This window comes from Anolis carolinensis, chromosome 2 (genome assembly GCF_035594765.1).
Source record: "Anolis carolinensis isolate JA03-04 chromosome 2, rAnoCar3.1.pri, whole genome shotgun sequence".
NCBI lineage: Eukaryota > Metazoa > Chordata > Lepidosauria > Squamata > Dactyloidae > Anolis > Anolis carolinensis.
This window is the reverse complement of record NC_085842.1, coordinates 32987420-33001940: the sequence shown is the minus strand read 5'-3', so window position 1 is coordinate 33001940 and position 14521 is coordinate 32987420. Positions and strand designations below refer to the sequence as shown.

Here is a 14521-nt window from a genome sequence, read left to right as displayed (position 1 = left end):
GACTTTATAGATGTATGTAACTATATTGCACCCTGTCTCGAACTGAAAGGAGAGGCGGGTAATAAAAATATCATAATCATCATCTTGGGCAGGAGAGAAGCTGGTGAGAGTTTAAAATTGCTTTTCTCATGATTTATTCAGTGCAGATCTAACAAATAATGGTTTAAAATGTCATTGGTTTTGGTTCAGAGGTAATCTTCATGGTTTGAGCATGATTAGTCTAGACTATATTAAAGCAAATGCTGGCATTTAATATTGTAATATTAATACAAACACATGTTTCCAATGCTTCTGGTTTTTTTTAAAAAATACAGTTTTTTAAAATTGGGGTGCACTTTACATTTCATGGTGAAATCAAATCAGATTCTGTGTAATCCAGTAATTTTACGGTAAGCCGCAGAGATCTTATAATGCAGGGCAGTATATAAATATGAGAATGGGTCCTATGTCCTCCTGTTAATTTTGAAAAATTCAGTTTTGCTTTGTGACCCATGATTTTAAAGCTGTTTTAACATCATTGAAGTCACTGAATCTGAAACCACGTAGGTTGTCTTTCAGAGGTCCAAAAAGACAACCTACATGGTTTCAAATTTAATAACTTGAATGTTGTTAAAACATCTTTAAAATCATGGGTCACAAAGCAAAACCCTGAACCTTTCCAACATGGTTTTGATGCCTGGGTTAAATGATGGAGCAAATGTGTACAAATTGATGGTGACTATGTTGAACAGTAGTTTTGTGTAGTTCAGGCTATGATCTGTAGCAACTTCTGCTGTTATATGTTCATTCATAATGTTTTTATGACACAGGAGACAAAACCTTTTGATCCACCCTCGTTATTTGCACACAAGCAAACAAACATTTGCATGCTGCAAAGCAAGAGATATTGTCCTTTTGCACTCAAGATTACTTCCACAAGTGGGAGAACTCTTAACAAATCATGACTGACTAAGAGCACTTCTAGACAGGCCCAAAATCTGCACCAAAGTGGGTTTAAAAAACCCGCTTTGGCATGCATACCCATCCCTACTTCCACCAAAAAAACCTAGGCTATCCTGGTGGTGGCTACATGCCATCCCGATTACAATCAGGATGCCATGCAACCACCCCGAAGCCCCCCAAATTTCACCCTAAAAATTAAATAAAAATTTCCTCGCTGCCATAACATTCCTCCTTGTGCCAAGAGGGCACAAGAAAATGATGTGCCAGGAGAGACTGGGGAGGGCGAGAAGGAGGAGGAAAATCCTGAAGAGGAAAATTTGGGATGTGGGAGAAGGAGGTGGGTACTCTCTTGGTCTTTCGGGCTCTAGGAGCCTGAAAACCCAAGATGGCTGTGTGGATTGGACCCAGGAATTGCATGACGTGATCCCTAGGTCCAACCCACACAGGACCCACACCTGGTAAGACCCGGATCTTACCAGGTATTTAATTAATTTAATTAATTCAGAACAAACCAGGGAAACCCTGGTTTATTCTGAATGTATTTGTTTTTTACCAGAGGCATCATTTGACGCCTCTTGTAAAAACCCAGACAGGTCTCGGGATATGGGCACTAAATCTCAGGGGGGGAAGGCAGCTGTCTATTATTTAAAGGTGAAGATTATCACCTTTCCTCCCTTCGCCTCTTCTTTTCTGATGTGTGCGAGAGTAAAAACATACAGGAATCCAATCTGTGAACAAAGGCCTGAGAAACAAAAACATTTATGCCCCTTCATCTCATCGGCTTCTGCTTTGCAGACTAAACAGTCCCTGCTGCTTTTGCTTTTCCTTTGCACAGACACCCACTCAGATGTGTTTTGTCAGCTTCTCTCAACATGGCTTGCTCTAAGCTCAATCACCTGATCTCCTAATAAATCATTAGATACATTCGCAGAAAAATTGAAACCTTTATATCCATATATACCTGAGGGAGATAAAAAAATACTTTGTGTACAAGCACAGAAGGATACACTGTTGGGATATTCATTTGTCAATATAAAAGTAAGTAAAAGTGAGTAACTTGCTGGATATAAAGTGGAAAGAAGCAGGTTAACTATTGAAAACCTGACAAAATGGAAGCAGGATATCCTCTTTTAAATGTATTTATACATGTCTGTATTTCAGATTTATGTTTAGTCAGGGAAATATGTTGGTGAGAGAAACTGTGCAGTTAGGTGCATAAAATAGTATGATTATGTATGAGCAGTCTAACTGGAAGTCAGCTGTTACCAACAGTGCAATAGATTTTGAAGAGGTGCGAATGGAGGGAGAAAGGGAAAAATGTGCCAAGAGGAAGTGGAAAATGACAGCCTTTTATCTGAAAATGTATGTCCTCGTTGTGAAAGACCGTGTGGATCCTGAATAGGTCTTCACAGTCATGGACCCATCGACAAAGGCCCTTCCACACAGCCATATTACCCAGAATGTCAAAGCAGATAATCCACAATATCTGCTTTGAACTGGATTACCTGAGTCCACACTGCCATATATTCCAGTTCAATGTGGCTTACATACAGCTGTGTGGAAGGGGCCCAAGGACTCTATCCTTGATGAGTGATAGACAATTATGATGTATTTATAGACATTGTTGTTTTTATTATTTGTGCCTTTTATATTAAAATGCAATTAAAAATATATGATAAGTGTTGTCGAAGGCTTTCATGGTCTGAATCACTGGGTTGCTGCCATAAATGTGGGTAAAACATCAGGAGAGAATGCTTCTGGAACATGGCCATGCAATCCAGAAAACTCACAGCAACCCATAAAAAATAAGCTCAGTCACATAACCAAGCACCCATTCTAAATTTTCCTGCTTTTTCAGAGAGCTTGCTAGGCTGCTGGTAGCATCCTATCCCAGGTAAAGGAAGCAAGGTTTACTTTTTCTGGAATGTTACCAAAAAAAGGAGTGTGTGTTTGCATGTGTCTGTGTCCTTTTGCCAAAACTTGGGGGGGGGGATCTTTTTTTGAATGGCAACTTGCAATGTCCCCTAACCATCATTGCCACTAGAGCAGGATGAGAGTCAACACATTTTCCAACTTCTATCTATTACTGTTTAAAGTAGGCATGGGCAAACTTTGGACTTAAACTCCCACAAATTCCAGCTAGCTTACCAACTGGTAGGGACTGTGGGAGCTGAAATTCAAAACACCTGGAGGGCCAATATTTGCCCATGCCTGGCTTAAGGTAAGGAAGTTGGATCTGTGACCCTTGGATTGCATACAGTTCAATTTCACATGACCCACAGTATTAAAAAAGATTAAGAAAATCATTCAGACCTCTATTAAGAGCAATCTGTCCCTCTCTTATGGCCCGATGTGCGAGCAGAAAGAGAAAAGGGGGACTTAAGTGAGGAAAAAGCTGGAAGCATGACCCAACATGGTATAAATGGGGGCAAACACAAAGTAATAGTTTTAGTGTTGGACAAGGACTTTGGAGACCAAGGTTTGAAACCCTACTCAGCCATGGAAACTTTCTGGGTGGCCTTAGGCAAGTCACACTCTCACAGCCTTTAAATGAAAAGCAACAGTAAATCTCTGAATAAATCTTGCCAAGAAAAAACACAATAATTCATAGTCAATTTGAAGATACACACACGGCAACAAAAGGCAATCAAAGTGGGGAGAAAGAATCAAAGAAATGAAGCAGGGTGATAGGCATACCTACTATTGTTTACATCTCACCAACCACTAGTATGCACTTTTTTGTAGAGTTTATAACTAAAAGAATTCAACTTTCATGTACTTCACCCTTCCCCTGGTTTTGAGACCACTAAACTTCTTTTCACCATGCACTCACTACATCCATGCTTCCTTAGCTTTAAAAAAACAGTGGCATTTTTGGTGACTTTGGACCACAGTCTCGGAAATGATTAAAGCTTCTGTTGTTCAGATAATCCGGGTAATGCAGTGCATCAAGACCAAAACAAAATTTCCATTGCGACGTGTGGATTGTAGCATGTGCTGGGACATAAGTCATGACTATTAGACCCAGGTGCATCCTGTATTCCTGTTCAACTTCCTATCTGGTCTCCTTAAGGAAGAAGGAAGGGGCTCCTGATCAGCAGCTGCTTCCAATCTGTAGGTCATGTGTGTTTCTTAAAGCACTGCTCTCTTTATCTTGGACCATTTGTCTCACCTAGAGTTAGACAGTGGCTTGATACTCAAGGGGACTGAGCTCTGATCTTCAGTAGCTGTGTAGTCTCACAACATCCCAAGACATCAGAGGACTTCAACTCCCAGAACCCCTCACTACTGACCCTAGTGTCTGAGAATAGTTGGGAGTTGTAGTCCAATAACATTCTAACTATGGTTGTGAATTTCCATAATCCATGTTATATGGGACTATTTTGAATTATTGTTCAGACCACCTGAGAGCAGAACTAAACAATAAACATGTTGTTTAGGTTAGGGCAGGGGTGTCAAAGTCATTGTGATCAGTCTCATGGCTGCCTTCAAAAAGCTGTTGAGTCCATGGTTGGAGAATCCATGGATACAGGAGGCTAAATATAATTTTTTTTACGAAGTGGTTGGTATTATTTAGTTTTTACCCAATTTGGATCCCCAGATGTTATTGAATGACAACTCTCAGCACGTTTGATTATGTAGACTGGGAATACTGGGAACTGCAACCCAACAGCACTTTTGGCTCTGAGGTTGGGGAAGGATTAAAAGGACATTTTAACACCACACATCATATGCACAAGACGTGTATCTAATTTTAAAACCCAGTATTCTGACTAAGCAGAACAAACTGCAGTCTTCTAGGTGTTATCCAGTCAATTTTAGCTTGTGAATTTTAATTTAATCTGCATTAAGAGTGAATTTTAACCTGCATTTTAACACTGTGTATCTTGTATTTCAATAATGTTTTATCTTTTTGTTTTAGCAATGTTATACTTTGCTTTGAGTCACAAGAAGAAATGGATAATACAATTATTACTGACATAGTATGACTCAGCAAACAAGACAGATATGCTGGATTTCGTATCACAAAATCACAAGTTGAACACTTCCCAAGAGTTTAGGACTGTGTGATGTATTTTCGGATGATGTGCGCAGATCCCAGTAGGGTGGCCTTTTTCAGTTGGCAGATCATAATTTTGTCAATATCTATTGTTTCCAAATGCCGGCTGAGATCTTTTGGCACGGCACCCAATGTGCTAATCACCACTGGGACCACTATTATTATTATTATTATTATTATTATTATTATTATTATTATTATTATTATTACTACTACTACTACTACTGTATTATTGTATCATAAATCCCATTGGCTCTATTCATGATGTCTAATGATGAGGAGTTGTAGTCCAGAATGACATGGAAAGCTGAATACGGTCTACAGGCCTTGAATTTAACACATGTGACAATGAGCTTTCTGAGATGAAGGATTGGCTCAGATTTTCTAATTAGCTATTGCTATTTTGTAAAAGCTACAACAGCTGCACAATCACAATTCCAACAGATATAGTGTCACTAGTGGAGATGGAGTGGTGAGGAGGTAACCAGCCTTATTTCCCATTTAACGCTAGTCTGAGTCCATCTCTCCTGGCCCAGGACAAACTTACCTGACTGCTATAGGCAAGGTTGCATAGGAGTCCACACTCTATGCAATGCCAAGAGTAAGAGGCCTTCTGGTGAATTGCTAAGAGCTCCAGCCAGAAATCTGCAGAACACCTGGAATTCAGGCAACCTTTAAAAATAAACACATAAAAATCTGGCTTTAGGTTCAAGCAAGCAAAGGTGATCTGTATATATTGTACACCAGCTTTTCTCAAGCTACTGCCTTCCACAGGTTTTGCATTGTGCTTATTATGCCATCCACAGCCAGCACGGTCAAGCCAAAAGCATGACTCTGACTTATAGTTCTAGCTTGCTTGGAGGATAAAACCAAGAGTCATATTCCTCCCCACCTTTTGGTTCACAGCAATAAACCAGTCAATAACTATATGCAAAGAACTAGCACCTTGTTTAACCACTCTTGCTTGCAAGAGAAGCCAAAAGGGAGTAACTGAGTCACATGTACCAGCATGCTGGGTTCTTCACCATAAGCCAGAACTTCCTGGAACCATGGTTTGTCATTAGCTCTGAACTGTCCCGGTGATCTCCTTCCCTATCTTTTTCTGCAATTAGGTTCAATCATATACATGTAAGTGTGTGTGATGTACATGTCCATACAAATTGCACATTCCAACATGACATTTAAGTCAACATTTGGAGTATCTCAGCTTGTATTGCAATTAAAACACACACACATTCTTTGTGGCTAGGTACATAAAACTGGAGAATGCATGAGATATACGCAAGAAAAGAAGAGACGGTGATGGTTATAGTTCCTTACCAAGATTCACTCTTTGAAAAGTGTGTTTAGAACTGAAATTTAAGAAAGCACTTCTGGCTCATGATGACCTGAGCAAATGTCGATGTGTATTTAACTTGACAGAAAGTATTTTGCCTTTGACTTATTCATGCTGGAAATATGCGTATGTACAGTGGCGCAGTGTGTTAAAGCACTGAGCTGCTGAACTTGCTGACCAAAAGGTCACAGGTTCGAATCTGAGGAGTGGGGTGAGCTCCTGTTGTTAGCCCCAGCTTCTGCCAACCTAGCAGTTCGAAAACATGCAAATATGAGTAGATTAGGTACCGCTTTGGCAGGAAGGTAACAGCACTCCATGCAATCATGATTATGATTATGAATGTCTATGGAAAACACAGGCTCTTTGGCTTAGAAATGGAGAGGAGCACAAACCCCCCGAGTCAGGCACGACTAGACTTAATGTCAAGGGAAAACCTTTACCTTTACCTACAGTTTGACCTAAAATGTATAGTTTATTTAGACACGTATACAGCCATTCCCCAAAACTGAATTTGTATATAAAACGGAAAAGGGACATTTTTTAAGTGTAACTCCAGCCATATATATATATATAGATGTTTAAGTTTTGGATAGCTTAGGGAAGGGTGAATACCCGCTTGTTTGCTGTCTGTGGCCCTGTTCAGAACATTTCACCTCACTTTCTGTCCCTGTGATCATTGGATTTTGAAAAATGTGGCCTATTGTGTAAACAGAAATTGGTAAGAAAGTTTCAGTGGAGACACCTTTCCCCCATGATAACCCTTCTAGGAATGAATTTCCCTTCCTAGGCGTAGTTTTCTCTCACTTCCTGTCATCTCACCCCATTCCTAACTATGAGTCATTTGTAAATTGGATGCGTGTAACTTGGGGACTGCTTGTACAAAGACAAATGACAATGAGACAACATCCTTCACCATCCCCAGAGGCAGAAGGCCACCTTACTGGACGCCAAAAAGGCATTATGGGGCTATCAACTGTGAAGTTAATGTTTATTTACATTTCTCCTAATCATTAGAAAATGAAAAGTGCTAAGCTAAGGCAGCAGCCCTAAATTCATCTAAAAACAGTTTATTTTAGCCTCTTGCATTTTCAAGGTCTATAAATGGGGCTGCAAATCAAGGAAGCTATTTGAGGCCATTCCTATATCAGGCCTTTGCCTTCCTTGAGTATCTAGTCTTTATCTTGTTCTATTATATTATGGTATAACATTGAATGCTGACTTTTCTATTTTAACTCACCATTTGGACTGCTTGGACTTCATTTCTCTTCTCAGTCAATGCACTTCAAGCTGTAAAAAACAATCAGATCACAAAACCTCAATACATAAAATATAAAGGCAATGCTATTCATGAAAAATAAATCCAGTTTGACTAGAGAACTAGAGCTTGACTGTTTCAGCACAGCACAAGGAAGCTGTTTCTTTCAAATATAGAACTAGAGCACATTTTTAAAAAGTTCAATATAGTTACATAGTGCTTAATAAAAAAATTTATCGTGTCAGAAGCGAATTGAAAATATACTGCAAGTCGCTTCTGGTGTGAGAGAATTGGCCGTCTACAGAGAAATTGCCCAGGGGATACCCGGATGTCTTACCATCCTATGGGAGGCTTCTCTCATGTCTCTGCATGGGAAGCTGGGGCTGACAGATGGGAGCTCACCCCATCTTGCGGATTTGAACCCCCGACCTTCAGATCTTCAGGTCAGCAGTTCAGCCAGCACAAGGGTTTAACCCATTGTGCCACTGCAGCAATTAAACCTCTATTAATAGTTTACATAAAACCATCTAATAAAATATAGTTTAAAATACATCTAATGTGATACATTGGGAAGAACAGCATAGAACAATTTTTAAAGATTTAAAAAATAATGAAAATCATTTCAGTGGCCAATATATTACTAGGCCCAATGTTCTCTAAAATCTTTAAGAACAAATTAGATAATGGAACAATTTTCTGAGATGATGGCACTAATCAAATTTTCAGATGATACCAAAAGGAGAAGTTTGCTAATACCCCAGCGGGCAGAATGAGAATTCAGAACAAATTTAACAAATTGGAGATGCAGCTAACAAAATGAATTTCAAAGACTAGAAATGGAAAGAAAATACCACATCTGCAAATAAAGGATGGGTAACATTTAGCTTGACAAAAGTGCATGTGAAAAAAATCTTGGCATCTTAGTAGACCACAAACTAAACATGAGTCAATGGTGCAATGTAGCATCCAAAAAGGACAATGCACTGACATAAGTATAATGCCCATATAAAAGTAACAATAGAATCACACTGTTTGGTTTTGACCAGACTTCACTTAAAATACTCTGTCCAGTTATCTGCCCCACTATTCAGAAAGAACATTGAAAAGTTGACAATGTGTCCAGAAAAGTTCAACCAAGATGCAAAATGTGGGGAAACCATGTCCTAGGAGAAATGGCTTAAAAAGCTGGGCATGTTTAGTTTGGAGAAAAGAAGACCAAGTGGTAACATGATAGCCGTCTTTAAATATCTGAAGGAATGTGGTGCTTCTTTTATGCTCCTCCAGAGACTAGAACACAATGGATTCAAATTACAAGAATAGTGATTCCATCTAAACATTAGGAGAATATTTTACAGTTTTGAGTTTTTCAACAATGGAATAGACTGCCTTGGACTCCTTCTTTGGAAGTTTTTAAAGAGATTGGATGGCTGTCTCTCTAAAATGTTGTGGCTGTGTATTTCTGCATGGCTGCGAGTTAGACTAGATCGCCCTTGGACTCTAACGCTTGGGAGTCCATGAATCAATGCAGATGGAACAAGGGAATTCATCAGTACAAATCAAAGAAAGGCTATATAAATATGTTTTTAAGAGGTAGCAAAACCTCAGTGTAATCCTGCCTCAAATTCTATGCAGAAACTTATTCTCAAGAGGATGCCATATCTTAGAGACCCCCTATTTGTGATGGTAGATGAGAACATTTTACTGGTTACAAGACAATCAATAAGGCATCTTGTAAAGATCTCAGGGATGAACAACTCATTCACAGAGGGAGGTAATCTGCTAAGTAACCTGATCTCAAGGTATTTAGGGCTAAGCGTGTCAACAACAGAACCTTGAACATAGTCCGCTAGTTAATCGGCAGCCATAGAGCAATGTCAATAGTACCTGCACTCACAAAACACCTTGGAGAGGTCAGGATCAAAACTGAAGAAATGGGCAAATGACCAATAAATAACCAACAAATTAACTCTGGCTGGCTAGCTCTCTTTCTCTCTCTCACACACACACACACTCACACTACATACTTTCTTCATCAGGGCTGCTTTTTAGGGATAAGTGTAGCACCTGCCAAGGATCAAAGCTCTTCAGGAGACCCTTAGCCATTCTTCTGAGCTTCCCAAAACTGGTGCTCCTCCTACCTGTTCATTTCCTTGTTGTCTCTGAGTGCGCTTCCAGACAGCATCAAAATGTGGATCATGTCTGGACAGGAAGTTCAGACACAAACCTGTCAGTCCCAGGAAATGGTCCCCCGCCATTTTCACACCTTCCTTTGAAGTGGATTTTACAAGTTTGCAAGATGGATGGGGGACAGCTGGGCTGACTTTCCCAAAATGTCATTTAGCCACATACTTATTTTATCCTGATTTCTTATGGGTTATTAGGCATGTGTAGAGGAGCCCTGAGCATGCAAGCTGGGAGCAAAGGTAATAGGTAAGTGCAGTTTCCTTCTCCCTATGCATGATCTGATCCAGAAGGATAGGGCATGTTTCTCTTCTAAAGAAATCTTGCCAAAAAAACCCATTGGTAGGATCACCTTGAGTCAGAAATGACTTGAAGGTGCGCACAAAAACAACAGCAAGCCAAGCTTGAACTTTCACTCAATGCCAAGATGATTAAACCGGGGATGTTGTATCTTGGACATATCCTGAGACAATGTGACTCACTGAAAAAGATTATAATGCTTGGGAAAGTGAAAGACAATAGCAAAAGAGGGAGACCACATTACTGGCCGGTTGACTCAATCAACAAAGCCACAGCACAGAGTTTGCAGGGGAATTTCTGATATGGGCTCTTGGAGGGCTTTCATGGTGACACCACAAGTGTTGACCACAAGTCAAAGCCAACTTGATGACAAATAACAATAAACAATACCAATGAGATGCTGAACCTGGTCAAATTCATGGGAGATGAAGCACATGGATGCAGGCTGTAATCTCCATAACAGATAATTGAAAGGATCTTCTTTTTATGAGATGATTACAGGACACAGGCCTATGGACATGCCTTGCCAGTCAGTTTCTCAAGATGGCCATTGTTGGGAGGCAAACAGAAGGGGATGAGTCTGACGTAAACAAAGCCTTCCTAGTTTAGTTGGGTCACTCTAGCCAGATCCATAGAGTTGGAAGAGACTACATGGGTCATCCAGTCCAAGCCCCTGCCATGTAAGAAAAACACATTTTAAAAAAACCCTGATGTCTTCATGACCCAGCTGGGTCTTTTGTAGAGCTAGCATGATACTGTGGTTTGAGTTTTGGACTATGAGTCTGGATGACGGCTTGGTATCAGGAGAAAGACAGAATTAAAACAAAGTAAATGAATAAGTAAATATGACTCTGAAACATCAATATTTGAATCACTACTCAAGCATGAAAACCCATTGGATGACCTTGGGAAAGTCACACTCCCTCAGTCTCAGAGGGAGGCCAAGGTAAACCCCTACATACTGAGAAAACACTGTGTTTGGAGGGGTCACCTTAGGATCATCATGCTAGAAATGACTTGAAGACAAACAACAACAATATTATCTTTTATATGTTGAGGCTCATTACCCAAAACGAACCACAATATCCAGAGCTTGAAAAGTTATTTTTCAAAAGTAATGTATTGCAAATAATAAGTCGAAACCACACAACTACTTTCAATTAGATTAGCTCACCAGTAGAGTAGCTTGAGCACTGGTTAGACTATTATTCTGGAGAATAAGGTTTGAATCCTCTTTCGGCCACAAAATCCACCGGATGACCTTGAGTAAGTCACATACTCTTAGTCTAAGAAACAGGCAAAGGCCGATCTCTTCTGAATAAATTGTGCCAAGAAAACCCTGAGACAGAGACACCATAGGTCAGAAATAACTTGAAAACACACGACAACAAGGTCAACACTGAAATAATTCCCATAGATTAAATTGGTTTACTATAAGTGACACTGGTCCATAAGGTCACAAAGAGTCGGAAACAACTGTGTGATTGAGCAGCAGCATAAGTGACACAGCCATTTAATATGGTCATTCAAAACTTGGGAACTGTACTAACTCTTAGCAAACTTGTCATTGTTTAAAAAAATTGAAGGAGCCTTAGGACTCTTTCAAGAACAAATAGTTCTTCAGACTCATCCACAAGAGCCTTCAGCTACTTACTTCTATTATTTTAAAATAAAATATGCATGCTGCAACTGACTGTGTGGTACAGAATATTCCCTTTCATACAGATTGTCTTGTCATTGCCCTCAACGCACACAATAGAGCCTGAGGTACAGCATGAACCACCACTTGAGCCAGGAGTTACTGCCTCTTCCACCCTTTAATGAGACCTACATCTCTGTAATTGTAGAAGTAACTTAAAAGAGTGACAGTCACAATGTGACTCTTCCTTCAGTTTGGGGACTAAATACAGTATGACTGCAAGGGATGCATTCCTGGTGTAAACATGAAATGGGAAACTAGAGAAACCTATTGAAATTAATGACTTCCCTTCTACACAAGTCTAAAAACGGATAGAAACAAATATTTAAAATGTCAGTTTCCATCAGATTTGCAACCAAACAGCCAGAAACACCCCCCCCCACTAGCCCCCAGCCCCTCGTTTACCCATTAAACTTACCATAGAAGCCTGCCTCCGCTTGCAGGCCTCACTGATAAGTTCAATAGGTAAACGAGAGGCTGGGAGGAAAGGGTGGCACAGTCATCCCACTCCCTCAGGCTACCAGAACAGAAAGAAGCGAGATGGCTGTGGGGATTGACCCTCAGGATTTCAGATGGCGATCCTGAGGGTCAATCCCCACAGCATCTCGGGACTGCAGATGGCGATCCTATAGGAGCCAAACCTGGGAAGGTGCAGACCTTCCTGGAAGGTCTGCATCTTCCCAAGTATATTTTTAGCCTGGAGTAAACCTGGAAATTCAGGTTTACTCTGGATTAAACCAGATTAGCTTGGAGCATCATTTGGACGCCTCAGGCTAATCTGGAAAAAAACTTGGATTTTGGGTCTATGTGACCCCCAGTGGATATATATACAACTAGCTGTGCCCGGCCATGCGTTGCTGTGGCAAAGTATGGTGGTATGGGAAATAAAGTATTGAGGAATTGGTGGTAGTTAAGGTAAAGGGTAAAGGTGTGGAGTCCAGATAATCCAGTTAAAGCAGATAATAGAAGATTATATGGGTTATATAGCTGTGTGGAAGGGCCTTGAGTCTACACTGCCATCTAATCCAGTTAAAATCTGATAATCTGTATTTTATATACAGTGTGGAAGAGGCCTAAGTGAGGCCTAACTCTGCCTGTCCCCTGGGCTGAGTGGGTTGCTAGGAGACCAAGTGGACGGAGCTTAGCCTTCTAACTGGCAACAATTGGATAAAACAATTATTCCTCTCCCTCTAATTAGGACTTTATTTTTCTTTTCTTTTTGTTGTATCAACCTAGAGGCGTGGATGATGGGTTGTGTTGTCAATTTTCGAGGTTGTGGGGTGTTTAGTTTTGATGTTTTGGCGGTCGCCAGGATTCCATCACTCTTTTATATATATAGATTATATATATAGATAGAATCGCACTAGAAAACCTAGAAAGTGCCCAGAGAAAATATTTCTCTAGCATTTCTAGGTCCTCCAATGTGACCATCGCCACCCCCAGCTTCTTCAAGGTCAAGCCAGTCACTTCAAGGATAATATCCATCCTCCTTGCCCTTGATCAGCCCTCTTCCTTTTTCCTTCCATTTCCTCCAGCATCATTATCTTCTCAGAACACATGTTATAAAATACAAAATTATGTGATTATAAGGAGGTGGTTAGAAAGCACATACCCTTAATGCGCACTGCAACATGCATCCACATGGGAAACATGGGGAATAAAATGTTATTGTCCAAAATGGGCAATACAGTGTGTTGTGGCTGATCACTGCAGAGCAAAAATTCAGGAGGAACGTGCACAGCAATCATGGAAACAGCACCACAGCTGGAATATCTAGATACAAGAACCATATATGGAGCTCACAGGAAAGTAAATAAACACCTTCCCCCCTTCCTGGAGAAAAAAAAAGCTTCCTTCCTTTTATTTTATTTTTGAGTTGGAAGATGAGCTCCATTGCTGAATCTCATACAGTGTAGCCCATTTCTCCCAATGGATCGATTCGGCATACAGGGGCTTTTTGGATGTAGTGAGAGCTTTTACACAGTTGTCCAGGTGTTTATGGAGATTCTTTGGAATGGAACTGGATTTCTTCAATCCACATTCTGGTCCATATAATGTGGCTGTGTAGAAGCAGCCTGAGACTAACTATTACTTATTCTGTTTCCATGGCTGAACAGAAATTCAAACCCCAATCTCCAGAGTCATGGTGCAATGTTGACTACTGGGTAGCAAGCCCAGCAGAGTTCGGAAACAAGTCTTTTGCAAAGCTGCACCAGATCCTACTGTAAAGATGAGTAAGGTTATCTTCTGCAAAGTTACACTAAGACTAGACAAACTAGTGAAATAACAGAGCGGTGTGTATTTTCTTTGCCAGTGTCAAATGCTAGCTTGTTTTCTCCTCCACCTTTCCAAGCGGACAGGAAGGATTCTCTCTCTTTCTCTGCACCAACTGAGAGGATTTTGTTGGCATGGTGACACGGGCCCTAGTTCCCTTTTCACGAACAAGAATAAAAATGTTTTGTTCTCATTAAGGAAAAAGGGAGCTGCATTCCTGATTGGTGAATAATGTCTCTTCCCCTGAGTTAATCTCCTAGAAAGCTGTCACAGCCTGGAACTGTTTCCAGTTCAACCCACTCTTTCCACCAACTTCGACGGGGCTCTCTCTAGTTACTATTTAAGAGGAGTCTTGCCAAGGTCAGGCTTCGCTTTCCCACACCGGTTTCATGCCAGGCTGCCAAAAGAGACGAGCAAAAGGTCTTCAGGCTGCCCAAACGGGGCATGGGAGCACCAAAGCAAGGAACATTCAGA

At 40.5% G+C, this 14521-nt stretch overlaps 1 protein-coding gene across 2 annotated transcripts in view; it reads right to left on the bottom strand.

Moving 5' to 3' along the window:
• The window catches only part of plxnb1 (plexin B1), a 239710-nt gene that overhangs the window by 131209 nt on the left and 93980 nt on the right, over positions 1–14521 (bottom strand). For both annotated transcript variants that reach the window (XM_062969628.1, XM_008105539.3), the window contains exons 2-3: positions 7576–7625; positions 5550–5674 (exon numbers count right to left, since the gene is read on the bottom strand). The gene's annotated coding sequence lies outside the window, so the exon portion shown is untranslated. The remainder of the gene's footprint in view (positions 1–5549; positions 5675–7575; positions 7626–14521) is intronic.